The sequence below is a fragment of the Pogona vitticeps genome, chromosome Z, assembly GCF_051106095.1.
Source record: "Pogona vitticeps strain Pit_001003342236 chromosome Z, PviZW2.1, whole genome shotgun sequence".
Taxonomy (NCBI): Eukaryota; Metazoa; Chordata; class Lepidosauria; order Squamata; family Agamidae; genus Pogona; species Pogona vitticeps.
The window spans coordinates 1,610,830-1,623,717 of NC_135799.1; the positions used below are offsets into that span (position 1 = coordinate 1,610,830).

General features: G+C 42.6%; 1 protein-coding gene across 4 annotated transcripts in view; it reads left to right on the top strand.

The window, feature by feature from the left end:
- The first annotated feature begins 248 nt into the window (after positions 1-248).
- Positions 249-12,888, top strand: part of LOC140702926 (uncharacterized) — a 35,824-nt gene continuing 23,184 nt past the window's right edge. For 2 of the 4 annotated variants that reach the window (XR_013539548.1, XR_013539549.1), the window contains exon 1: positions 1,158-2,016. The gene's annotated coding sequence lies outside the window, so the exon portion shown is untranslated. The other 2 variants (XR_013539550.1, XM_072984838.2) reach the window with 2 other exon arrangements.

Here is a 12,888-nt window from a genome sequence, read left to right on the forward strand (position 1 = left end):
CTCATCTCTCACTTTCATAGCTCTACGTTCTCCCCCCCTCCCTTCCCTCCTAACCAGGGGACGGGAGGGCGGGGCACAGATTCCATCCTTGGAAGGGAGGGGGGGAGGGGGAGAGAACGTGGAGCTACGAAAATGGTAGAGGAGGGGCTGCTTCCGGGGCTGCGTCCCCCCCCCACCGGAACCGGAAGTGGCGGCCGTGCCCCCTCCCTCCCTCCCCCGCTTTCTCTTTTCCCGCGCAAGCCTTTCCCACTTCAGGATCTGGAGGGAGGTGGGGGCGATTGGGGGGGAGAGAGAAATGGGGAAAAGAGGTTCCCACTCGCTCCCGGACACTCTTCCCCTTCTGTGGGGCGTGTGTGTGTGTGTGTGTGTGTGTGTGTGTGTAATCTCCGGGGGGGGGCTTTGTGTGTCTTTGTGTGTTTGTGGGAAAGAGAGACGGGGGTCAGGGATCGCAATCTGAAGGGGCAGGAGGGGACCCCCCACACACACACACACACCAGTAAGCACCCCCCCGGGGCCCCTTGTGTGTGTGTGTGTGCGTGTGTGTGTGTGTGTGTGTGTGTGTGTGTGTGTGTGTGTGTGCTTTGCCCTCTGAGCCTCCTTGTTTTCCTTCTCCAGCCGAAGTCTTGTGCGAGGCCCCCCCAGGAAACCCCTTTTGTTGGAAAGCTTTGGGGGGGGAGTTCCTGGCAAGCCCCAAGTGGGAATTGAGGGCCTTTTTTGCGAGGGAGGGAAGTTCCTGGTCTAAGGGGAGGGGCAGGAGAGCCCCTGGGGGGGAAGAGGGGGGGCTGGGACCCCCTGTGGGCTGCCCATTTCCTACACTAGGAAAACTCTGTGTGTGTGTGTGTGTGGAGTCTTCTGTGAGGTTTGCTGATGATGATTTTGGGTTTTAAAAAATATTCTCAGGAAATTGTCTGAATCTCCTCTTAGTTTCCAGGAAGAGACTTTCTTAGAGGCAGGAAATTCAAGCATTAGATTCTTAATTAGCTTAGAAGTCATTCATTCTTTCATTGAAAATTACTTTTCTCCTCTTTGCTTCTTTATGTCTTAACTGTTTTCGTTGGCACAGGAGACGGTGGTCGGCTGGATGGCCAAACCTTGGGGGCCGGAGAGGCTGAGTGAAGGGCCTCCTGGAAGGTCTTAAAAAGCAGGTGGAAGTTGAGTGTCATCATCACACGGGGGGTGTCGGACCACCACATTCTTCTTCATAGCCTCTTTCTAGTTTTTCATGCCTCTGTGAAATAGTATGGGGAATTAGTGGAAAACTGAAACACTCCACAGGCTGAGGGTCGAGGGGGTTGAACAGAAGTCCCCCCCCCCCGCCCCAGCACCCCTGCCGTTCACAGAGCGACACCACACGAGGGAACATCCCAGAATCTGACTCCCCTTTTTCGTCAAGTGACCACTCCTCCCCCAGACACAAAGCCATGGTCAGGGCTGTGAAGGGCAAAGAGCAGAAGAGGGTCACCCGCAGAGTCCCAGGGGTCCCCAACCTCTGGCCTCTAGAGGTTCTTGGACTGCAACTCCCAGAAGCCTCCACCACCCCCTTTATTGGACAGGATTTCTGGGGGTGGAAGTCCCAGAAGGAGGCCCAAGGTTGGGGGGGGCTGCTATAGACCCTGTGGGCGGCTGCCTTGGGTGTGGGCACCCCTCAGACGCCCTTTGCTCTGTCAGGGTTGGCTTCCTTTTTCCTGCTGGCAAGGCGGGCATGAGATTGTGCAGCTGTTTTGGGCTATTTCCTGGCTTTGGAAACGTGGGCATAGAAGCACACAGCCCCCCCCCCCCCCCCCACATTCATAAACCGGAAGGTATTGTTTAAAAGAACTGCATTCTCCAGATTGTCAAAAAAGGGTTCTATGCTAAGGGAAAACTTTTGCTTTTGTCCATCCAGGAAGGCTCCAGAATGATTTTTTTTCTTTTCTCCCAAGGACGGACTGAGACTGAGCTAATGCTCTCCCAGCTTTTATCTGGATGAAAAGGCAAGAATCCAACTCCAAAGCCCCCTGAAAACTTGAATGGCAGGTGAGATCTCTTTCATTCTTTGGGACCAGAAGCACCACTGAGTTTGTTTATTTATTAAATGGTTAAATGATTAGCAGGATGTGAGACGTTGTAAAGCTTACATCAGTGTTTCAGAGAATTTTAGCCCAATCGCAGGAAGCATCGGGAGCGTTTGGAGGGCGCCTTCTACCAGATTTTCCATGGTGCCTGGCGAGGGCAAGAGGGGCCACCGAGATGGGGCGTAACAGTGCAAAGGAGAGCGAGTTGGTGTGAAATCCCCATATTCTGAGGTTCACTTTGAGTCTCTTCTGTCAACTTCCTTCTGTCGCCCCGTTCTGGAGACCTCTGGTTTGTGAAAGCAAAGACACACTGTCAATTCCCTGGCTGAGTGGAGGTTTCAACCCGGGTTGTGTGAGTCCAGTTTTACTGTCTACAGCAGAGCCTCTCTGAACATGTGCAGAGTGTTTTTCTTTTGGTTCCCAGTCCTGCTTGGCTCAACCTTGTGGTCACCAAGAGCAGGTGCTGTCGGTGAGATTCCAACCCTGGACAGCCTAGCATGGGGCCTCCCCTGAATTTCTCCTTTCCTCTTTCGGGATCCGAGAGGGTGAAGTGAAGAATTCACTCCTGCATGAGGGGATTTTTGGGGAAGGAAAGATGGAAAAGGAGTGAATTCGTTTTCTTAACATTTTATTAGTTTTTTACTCTATCTACATTGGTTTGTGCTTGCCAAATATAGTATTACATGGTTTGCTTACAATTATTTGTTTTTTTTAAATTATTTGGTTTTTACATCTCAGTGTCTTCCCAGTTGTCCCCCCAAATTCCAGACATCTTTCAAACATTCAAACCATTCATGTACATATTTTAGTATATAATATGACTACTATCATAATATTACTTTCATAATATACAATATTCTCAAGATTTTCTAATAACATTCTTAATAAAAATGGTTCCAGATCCATGCCCCGGCTTTATATCTAGTTTAATTTACCTAAAATGAAACCCACCATATTACATCTTTACCCTGGTTAGGGTTCCCTTTTTTCAATTTAATTATCTTTTTTAATATAAAGGATATGCCCCTTTATAATTCCCAAAGTTAAATATATACATGTTTTTCAACCTTAAGGGCCCCCTTCTTATTTTCCATCTTTCTAAGTAATTCCCTCTCTTATTTCTCTTTTTTCACTTTGTGTTTCTGTCTCTCTAAGCATTCTGCCATCTTTCATGCCCTCTGAAACCATTTTGTGCATCTGATTTATCTCCACTAGATCTTTATGCACTTCAATAGATCTTCCAGGCTTTTTAAAATTAACTTTGCTGATTTTCTCCCCTTGACTTCCCTTAATACTCTCCTCTGATCCAATATTGACGTTGTTTCTCTTAGGTTTTCCCCATTAATTTCCTCCAGCTCCTCTTTTGATTGGCATACATCATCCGGCACACTCTCGTTTCCTTCTTTGTTATTCCCTGTCGCTTGTTGACTATAATTCTTCAGATGGTCATTGAATAATTTTGCCTCTTGGTTGTGGGATCTCACTATTTCTAGTATTGTTTGAAGGGTAGATTTTGTTTCATCCCAAAATTGTCCTTGTAGTGCCAGTCTGTTCCAGCTGCCCAAGAGCTTAGGCCAACTCGCAGTCCAATTCAATGATTGTATCTGTGTCCTAATTAATTCCTTAATTCCTGGCAAATTGATGCCAGCTAAACAGTCATTCCAAGTCTCCAGAGTCAGTTCAAAGAGTCTGCTTTGGCTAAATAGGCCTGAACCAAAATTTAGACCCTCAAGATGCCAAGGTACAGTGCAAGGGTTGTATCCGCGGCCTCATGTCCTAAATCCCACAGGTTTACGCCAGCTAATCAAACATAAGCACTTCCAGCCAAACAGGCCTGGACTGAGGTTCAAAAGCCCCAAATATCACAGTCCAGTTCATTGTTTGTATCCATATCCTGGTGGCCTAGTTCCCGCAATTCTGCATGGCCAAAACTATGATTCCAAGTCCCTGGAGGTGGTTCCAAAAAGTTCACTTTGGCCCAATATATTAATTCCCAAGGTACAGTTTAAAAAGATCCACTTTAGGGTTAATTTATGTATGTTCCAGTCAGGCATGAAGAAATCAAAAAGAAATAGAAAAAAGGTTTCCAACTTTTAAACAACAGTAGAGCGCTCAAGGTCACTGTTCTGGGCATTATGCCAAAAGACTTCAAGTAGTCAAAACATGAGTCCAGACTTATCTGGTAATAACTTATGAAAAAAATTCTTAAGATTTATATCGCCAAATTATAATATTCTTAAAGTATATTTTGAATGTATTTAAATAAGTAGTTAATGTCCCATTAATCTTTAAATTATTTTCTTTGCATCAACTATCCCTCTCTCCAGATTTCCTGCTGCTCTATGATTGATGAGATTGATAGGAGATTCTTTTTCCTGTATATAGGAATAGTCTTCTCCAGGGGTAATCATAAGCAATTAGTTGTAAAAAATATATCTCACCTGATAGTAACACTGATGCTGAATAGCTGATTGTTGCTTCTCTTATTTGCCAACTGCCGACGACTTGCAAGCAGAAAACTGCTTGTTTCTGCCCATTGGCTGATTAGGGAGTTTTCTGGATCAAATGGGGATGACCGCCATCCCCCCTCCCCATGATCAACAGGCTCCCCCCCAGTTCACCACCTCTCCGGGGTGGTTTCAACACCCTATGGTGTCCCAAACAGGTCAGTATTCAGCCCAGGGAACAGAGCTCTGTCCTCCTGCTGCTGTCTCATCACGGTGTCAAGCCAGAATTCTTGCATGTGGGGATTTTTGGGAAAGGAAAGATGGAAAAGAGCCACCTTCTTCTTCTCGCTTCAATCCAAGGTATCTTTTTGGTAGGTTTCAGTTGATTGATTGATTTGGGGAGCATCCCTTATCCTTCCATATGACATCTCAGGAACATCTTTAAGAGAGAAACACCTTCTCTTAATTCTCCAACATGAGATTCTCCTGCAGAATTAAGGGGATTAATATCCCAAAGGATGCCATTTCTCCCCCTTTGAGAGGGAAAGCAATCCTTGATGACCACTTCCAAGTTCTGTGAAGAGTTTTTGCAGGATTGATACTATCCTAGGAGAACACCCGCTAACCTTCCTGTATCTCTTTGGCTTCTTCCTGCGATGACCAAAGCAGGGTCTCCCCTGGCCAGCTGCCCTTGAAAGGAAGGGAAAGCTGGAGACCCAAGGAGGAGGGAGGGGTGCCGTCTCTTCCTCAAGAAGGGCTCCTGCCGGGAGGTTCTCACAGGGAAGAGGGAAGCCTTGCAGAGCCTCTGGAAAGAAACAAGAGGTGGGAAGATTGCAGGGTGCGTGTGCGGGCATTTGTGCATTTATCGGGTCCCAGGCATGGATTTTAGAGAAGGTGCCAATTGCTTTAAGGAAGTGCTAGATGCAGCACATACACACACAAACACAAACACACACACATTTTATTTATTTATTATATTTATATCCCACCCACATGTATACACACATATATACGCACATACAAACATACATGCATATATACATAAATGTGGAGGATTTATCCCCTAATGTTCCCACAGTGTTTTAAAAAATTTTTGCTAACATCTTTGTCCATCATTTCTCCGAAACTTACTGAATCTGTTGCAGAAACGTCATTGAAATAAAGTTTGGGGATGATGGTCTTTGGTCATAAGGAGAGGAAATTGAGGGAAAATGTTTCCATTTTGAATCCCAATGTCAGATCAAGAGGTGAAAGATAGACGGAGGCAGAGAGTACAGTGGTGCCTTGCTAGACGATGATAATCCGTTCCACTGAAATAGCTGTTTAGCGAAATCATTGTCTAGCGAAAAGCATTTCCCTATTGGAATGCATTGAAACCTGTTTAATGTGTTCCAATGGGGAAGAATCGTCATTGTTTAGCGAAGATCAGCCATAGGAAAGCCGCTTTGCGAACCGCTGATCAGCTGTTTAAATAGCTGTCTTGTGAAGCTTAGGTCCTCAAAACACCCGTTTTGCGAGTGTGGAGGGAGCTGTCAAAATCATTGTCTAGTGAAAATCGGTTTGCAAAGCAGGGACCAAACATTGTCCAGCAAAATTCCCCCATAGGGATCACTGTTTTGCGAGTTGCTATAGCGATCGCAAAAAGTCAATGTCTAGCGAAAAAACTGTCATGCGGGGTAACTGTCTAGCAAGGCACCACTGTATAGGATCCGATGGACCTCTTCATTATTGAGGGAGAAAAATGACAAGAAGAAAAGAGAGGATACAAATTAGAATACACAACATCCCATCAGCTGAAATTGACCCATGCTGCTCACGTCCACCTTTCTCTATCTCTTGCCACCTTTCCCCTAGTGAGTAGGTTAGGGTTAGGATGATGGTTATTTTTGCATTTCGTAGCACCCTGTTTCTCTCCAAAAGCACATTGATCATTCTCCCGGACTACCCTTCTTCCCTTTCCAAAAGATAGTCTTGAAAAATATTCCATATTGCTTTAAACTTACTAGTTTTCAATATCCCTCTTCTAATTTTTATTTCACTGGTCCATTGTCATCAATGGCCACATTCCACATTTTTCTATACCGTTCCTCAGGGTTAATTTGGCAATCAGTTTTCCAGTTCCTTGCAAAGATGAGCCTTGCCATAGGCACCATTTAATATCTAATTCCTTATCTTTTTTCTTCCCTTGGTTATTATTAACCATATTCAATAAGGCAATCATGGATTCAATCAAGTTATTTCCCCTAATCTCCTTTAAAACCAGCATTGGTTCCTTCCTCCTCCTTATTTGACAGAACCACCACATGTGGAAATATGTCCCTTTTTCTGTTTTACACCTCCAGCACAGAGATGATGCATTATTATTTAATATATTCAATGCCACCAGAATTAAATGCAATTTTGCTTTGTAGCAATTTTCTTTAACTCTTATGGACATAGGCTTCATAATTCTGTTATTCCCTTCAGTTTCTTTAACCATGTCTTCCTTTTAACACCTGGGGTTTATATCCTGCCTCTTCTCACTGTTTGTACATTTCACTTATGATCTTTCTATTTTTCATTGCTTCTAACGTCAGTCTTTTTAAAATAGTTTCCTCAAACTTTACAATTTTTCTACATTCTCCTTACTTTTCTATTCTTTTGCCCATTTTTCTAACTGAACTGTGTTTCCTCATGGAATCCTCCAATTTAGGGATCTATTTCATTTTAAGAGATTTAATTTTAACGGTGTGCTTTTTTATGTCCTTAGCCACTATATAATAATAATAATAATAATAATAATAATAATAATAATAATAATAATAATAATAATAATAATAATAATAATAATAATAATAATAATAATAATAATAATAATAATAATAATAATAATAAAAGTAGGCATCCTTCAGTCTCGAAAGACTATGGTAGCGTGCTCTGTATGGAGGACTTGGAACAGCGTCTAGTGTGGCTGAGGAGGCCAATTCGAGAGTTACAATCTCTTCCACACTGAAGACAAATCCAATCTGTCCCCTGTCCAGCTCCCTGGTTTTGCTTCCTTTGTGACTTCCTCTTTGCCTCGGCCTGCTGGACAAGGGTGCGAGGACACAGCCCTGTTTCACTCCGCTTCAGATGTCAAAGGGATCTGATGTTGAGCCGTCAAAAACTACAGTGCCTTTCATTCCATCGTGGAAGGACCTGATGATGTTAAGGAGACGAGGTGGACATCCGATCTTGGGAAGTATTTTGAAAAGGCCATCTCTGCTAACCAAGTCAAATGCTTTTGTAAGGTCTATGAAGGCCACTAAGAGTGGCTGTTGTTGTTCCCTGCATTTCTCTTGCAACTGTCGGAGGGAGAATACCATGTCAGTGGTGGATCTGTTAGCTCGAAATCCACACTGTGATTCTGGAGAGACTCTGTCTGCAAGCACCTGAAGTCTCTTCAGCACAACACGGGCCAGCAGCTTCCCTACAGCGCTAAGAAGAGAGATAGCACGGTAGTTATTGCTATTCGAAAACACACGTGTAAGCTTGGACAGAGAGCAATCAGGAGTTTGCACATGCTAAAATGGGCTGAAGAGTCCAAATTCAGCCAGCTATGCTACAACACTCCTTCTCGCAGGTCTGCCCACATAAGAACACCCTGGTACTCTCAGATATTATTGTGAAAAGGTCAAGTGGGCTTTGTAGTCCTTAGACTTAACTTGCACCACTGACAGGACTCTAAGTAAGCTAGGCCGAGGCAGCACTCTCAGATGACCCTATGGCAAGTGTACTGTTCAGGAAACCAAATGAGTTTTATAATCTTTATTTTATTAAAGAAAAAGCATGTTACTAAGCCAAATTAAACCAAAACAAATAATCTAGCATTGTGCTGTTTAGTTACAAAGATGTAGTGAGGCAAAGAAAACATGAAAAATATAAAAGAGTTCCAAAACCTTATTAAAAATACAAAAAGACATTAAAAAGAGTCAAAACAGTTCCAGAACAAGAAATCATTAGTAAAAACCAAAATAATCCAAGTTGGTTATAAAAAGGCTATAGTCCTCAATGATCCTATAGAATAAAAACCCCTAAACAAAAGTAAAAATCCATTATATGTCCCATAGTACTTAGAAAAGAAAAATCCAGTAAATATACCATAGTCCTTACAAAATTACAAGAGCATAGTCCATATGGAGTATTCCAAGAAAAGAAGTCCATACAGAATATTCCATAGAACAGTCCATAGGAAATAGTCCATGCACAGTCCTTAGGAAAAATCCCATAAATCCAAAAGTAATCCAGCAAAGCATAGAAACCAGTCCATGTAGGTAGGCCACCAAACTCTCTCTAAAGACATCAGGGTAAGTCCCAAATGGCTGAAGTGTAGGTCACGAATCACTGAAAGGTCGGTCTTGGAAAGACAATGTCCATAGGTAAAAAGTTCCTTTTTCAAGAGTAACTGGCAAGGGCCTAATGCACCTTCCCACGATGTCATCCAATCAGAGTTCGTTACTAGGCAAACAGTCCTGTTACATCACATGAATTCTTTCTCATACACAGCAGATGTTATTTGGGTTTACGGTGGTTTCTCAAAGAGTCACAACAATTCCCATCTATCTAATCACACAGTCCTTTCTCAGGCCTTCAGAATAACATTCTCTCTGCTCGCCTAGAAAACAATTTGTCAGCATAGCACAGATACTATATACAAAGAAACAAAATGGAACCTCTCTGGCTCACTTCATAATTACAAAACCCATATGCCTTAAAAGATTTTAACTCAAAAACCCATCTCATCACAAGCCCCCTGAAGATTAACAAAATTCCTAAACAATTGAAGTTTTAATTTTGATAACTGAATAAGATGAGATGTCATAATTAAGCAGTAACAAAATAGAGAAAGATATTAACTTGAACATAAAGTAATACATTTCAAATATGATTCTAAAATAGCAAAACAATTAATACATGAGAACTATTATAATTACAGTATTTACCATACATGAGAGAAATTTGCCTTAGACACTTCTACTAGTCTGAAAAACAGAAGAACAAACAAGTTAGTATACTTATACTTATACACTCTGCATATGCTCAGATAATACTCTAGTCATCAAAGAGTAAAATAGTGAAACCAGGGTTAACATCATAATAACTTGACAACCCAATATACTGATATGTAGTAATAATGGATAAAACACTCTATGTATGCTCAGGAACATAGTCATACAGAATACCAAGAAAATTAAACATCAGAGCTTTAACAATTCTAGCCATTTTCTCCCCTTGCATCTGCACTAAACATTCGAGATAAACAATGGGGAATTAAAGCCTCTTTTACTGGTAGATGTTCAACATCAAAATCATATTTTTGCAATCTGAAATACCACTGCACTAATCTTGGGCTTCGATGTCTCTGCTTCTCTAAGAAAGTCAAAGCATTTTGGTCTGCTTGAATTGGATCAGGGCTGTAAATTACAAGGTTGCCTACATAGCCAATCACATAATATAAATCACCAAACAATTCATCAACCAATTTCTGAAAAGTAACATAGGCATTTTCCATTTCAGGTGCTAGTTTTCTGAGTTGGTAAATTCCCTGAGGGCAAGTAAATGATGTATAAGGGCGATGTTCCTCTTTAATTAAAATCTGATAAAGCCCTCCTTTCATTCCAATCACAGAAATATAATCAGCGTTTGCAACAATTTCTACCAACATCTCAACATTAATTGTAAGGATTGATTCAGTCTTCGTGAGCTCATTTAACTGGCTAAAATCCAAGTCCACTTTAGGATTAGGTAACACAGACTCCAATACCTGTTCTGAGCTAAATTGATCAATGCCTTCCACGCCTTGGTCCAGAAATGTCACACCTCTGGACACATGTATCACTGAATTAGCTGTGGTTTGGTCACAAGAGGCCGCTGTTGTGTCAAAGTTCCCTCGGGAGTACTCTGCATAGCCTCAGAAACAGTATCAGCATTCTCACCACTTCCTTGGAAAATAGGCTGTTGAAAATAAGAATGGTCCCCAACCTCCGTTTTTCTCTCTAAAGATCTTTCTGAGAAGATTAACTGTGGTACTGGGCCAAATCTTTCAGATATGATTTCAGTCTCTGGAGAAACATCAGTACTTTGTAATCCCAAAAAGTTAGCGCTTCCCCCATTGTTGGTTGTGTTAGGAACAGTCTCACAATCTGACAAGTTCAAATGCAGCTTTCTATCTTTAATCAAGTTTACAGAGTCATTTGTACTATCGCAACAATGTGAAAGTCCATGCTGCAAAACTGCTCCACTATCAATCACTAAAACACTTGGCAAAGACTCTGAGAAAACCTTCACTCCTCCAGCTTCCTCAGCTGACTTTTCCGGTACCTTGAGTAGGCCACCCCCTTGGTATATTTCTTTACTTCCGAACTGCCATGAAGTACACGGGGTCTCTGCCAACCTAACAGGGTCTGCTTTCGCTGTTCCCTCTGGGCTAAGAGAAGGGGGGTTGTTTGAGATCTGACATGCATCAAGATCTGCTGACACAAGTCCTGGCAAACCCATAGTCTCATCCCGAATTATTTCAGAACTTCTCACCTGTCCTGTGCTCTGAAAAAGAGCTGAGGTTGGTTCTGAGTTGACTTCCAATGCACTGCAATTCTCTGGAGCACTGCAGTTTTCCCTTGGGTCGCCCGATGTTAATTTCCTCAAGGACACAGCTTCTCGGGGAACTTTCTCCTGCATTCCTTTCTCTGCGCGTGGCTCCAGGGCCTGTAAATCCTTTGTTTGGACGGGCGATAAATCGCTGTCTTCTCTGGAATGCTCCTTAGCATTCCACTGGGCCTCGTTAATTCTTTCCACACAAGCATCTTGCATCTCAGGGTTGCTCCCAGTTGTTTGGAGCGTCTCATTGCAGTAATCCCCAAAGGAACCCTGCTGAACTTGGAAAAACCTTTGCATCAAGCCAGGTTCTGTGCTAAGAAAACGTTTTAAAAGGATGTTTTCCTGATAAAGCTCACGTATCAGGAAATCTCTTTCCCTAATTTTCTGCTTGGCTTGCTCGAAAAATCCCGAAGCCACTTCCAAGAGTATATCCACGGTTTTCGACTGGTTTTGCTCCTCCATTTCTGCTGGCAATCTAGCCTTGGCTAGGTCAGCAAACAAAACTTCTAATAATAGAAATGAAAATTTAAAAATCTCCTCTGCACTTCTGACCAACTGCTGTCCCTTCTGCTATCCTAAGATAGGCGAGAGAACAAACAGCTGCCAAACCAAAATAAAATTAAAAATCTCTTCTGCACTTCTGACCAACTGCTGTCCCTTCTGTGACCCTAAGATCTGTGAGAAGACAGACAGCTGCCAAACCAAAATACTGAAAAATCCAAAAGGAAGAGAAAAGAAAAACTGTGATCACTCTGTGAACCCTAAAGTTACAGAGATGATCAATGACTGAACTGGGTGCAGATAGATACCTCCAAGATAATAGGGCATGACTCTAGGCCAAGCCAGATGCAACTAGGTACTCCTGACAGATCCTAAAATCATATTGGGAGACCCAGAGCTAGTCTGGAACACGGCCAGGTGCTCCGGCAAATCCTAAGATTATAGGAGTACGCTTAGGCCAAAACAAAAAAAGAAAAAACCTGGATGCAAGTTCCAAAACAATGTAACCAGAACAAAGTGGCCAGAGTCATTTATGCAATCCTAAGATTGTGAAATGACCTGCTCAACTTGGGTGCAAGCACTCCAAAAATAAAGGACATGCATCTTGGAATTTCTTCACTACAATGTTGTAACAACCTGCACATGCCTACTGATTAAATCCAATTGTTTCCTAACAGTTTGCTTGTCCCACTGGGAATCTCTTTCTTAAAAGAGCACCCCAGGTTCTAACACACATTACCACAGCCTGAAGATTTAACACCTCTCACCACAGCCTTTAGATCTAACTGCTGGCAAACAGTGTTTCCTAGGAAATTACTGTTTACACCCAGGGAAGCACCTAGCTCCTTGAAGCCTCAGTGTCCCACTGCAATCAAAACTTAGCTTGTGGATCAGAGTCACTCAAGCTGCCAGATAGAAATACAAAAAGACATTAAAAAGAGTCAAAACAGTTCCAGAACAAGAAATCATTAGTAAAAACCAAAATAATCCAAGATTTTAACTCAAAAACCCATCTCATCACAGTCACCCCTGTCACCTTTGTTCTTGTACAATGTGACAATGTTTGCATCCTTCATGTCCTGTGGTACTCCACCTTCCCTCCAGCAGAGACAAAAGATTTCATACAGTTAGGTGATGATGATCTCCTTACCGCATTTCAGCACTTCAACAGGGATGTTGTCCCTTCCAGGTGCCTTGCCGGAGGTGAGGGAATCCAAGGCCGCATTTATTTCTGCTAGGGTTGGTTCACTGTCCAGCTCTTCCAAGACAGG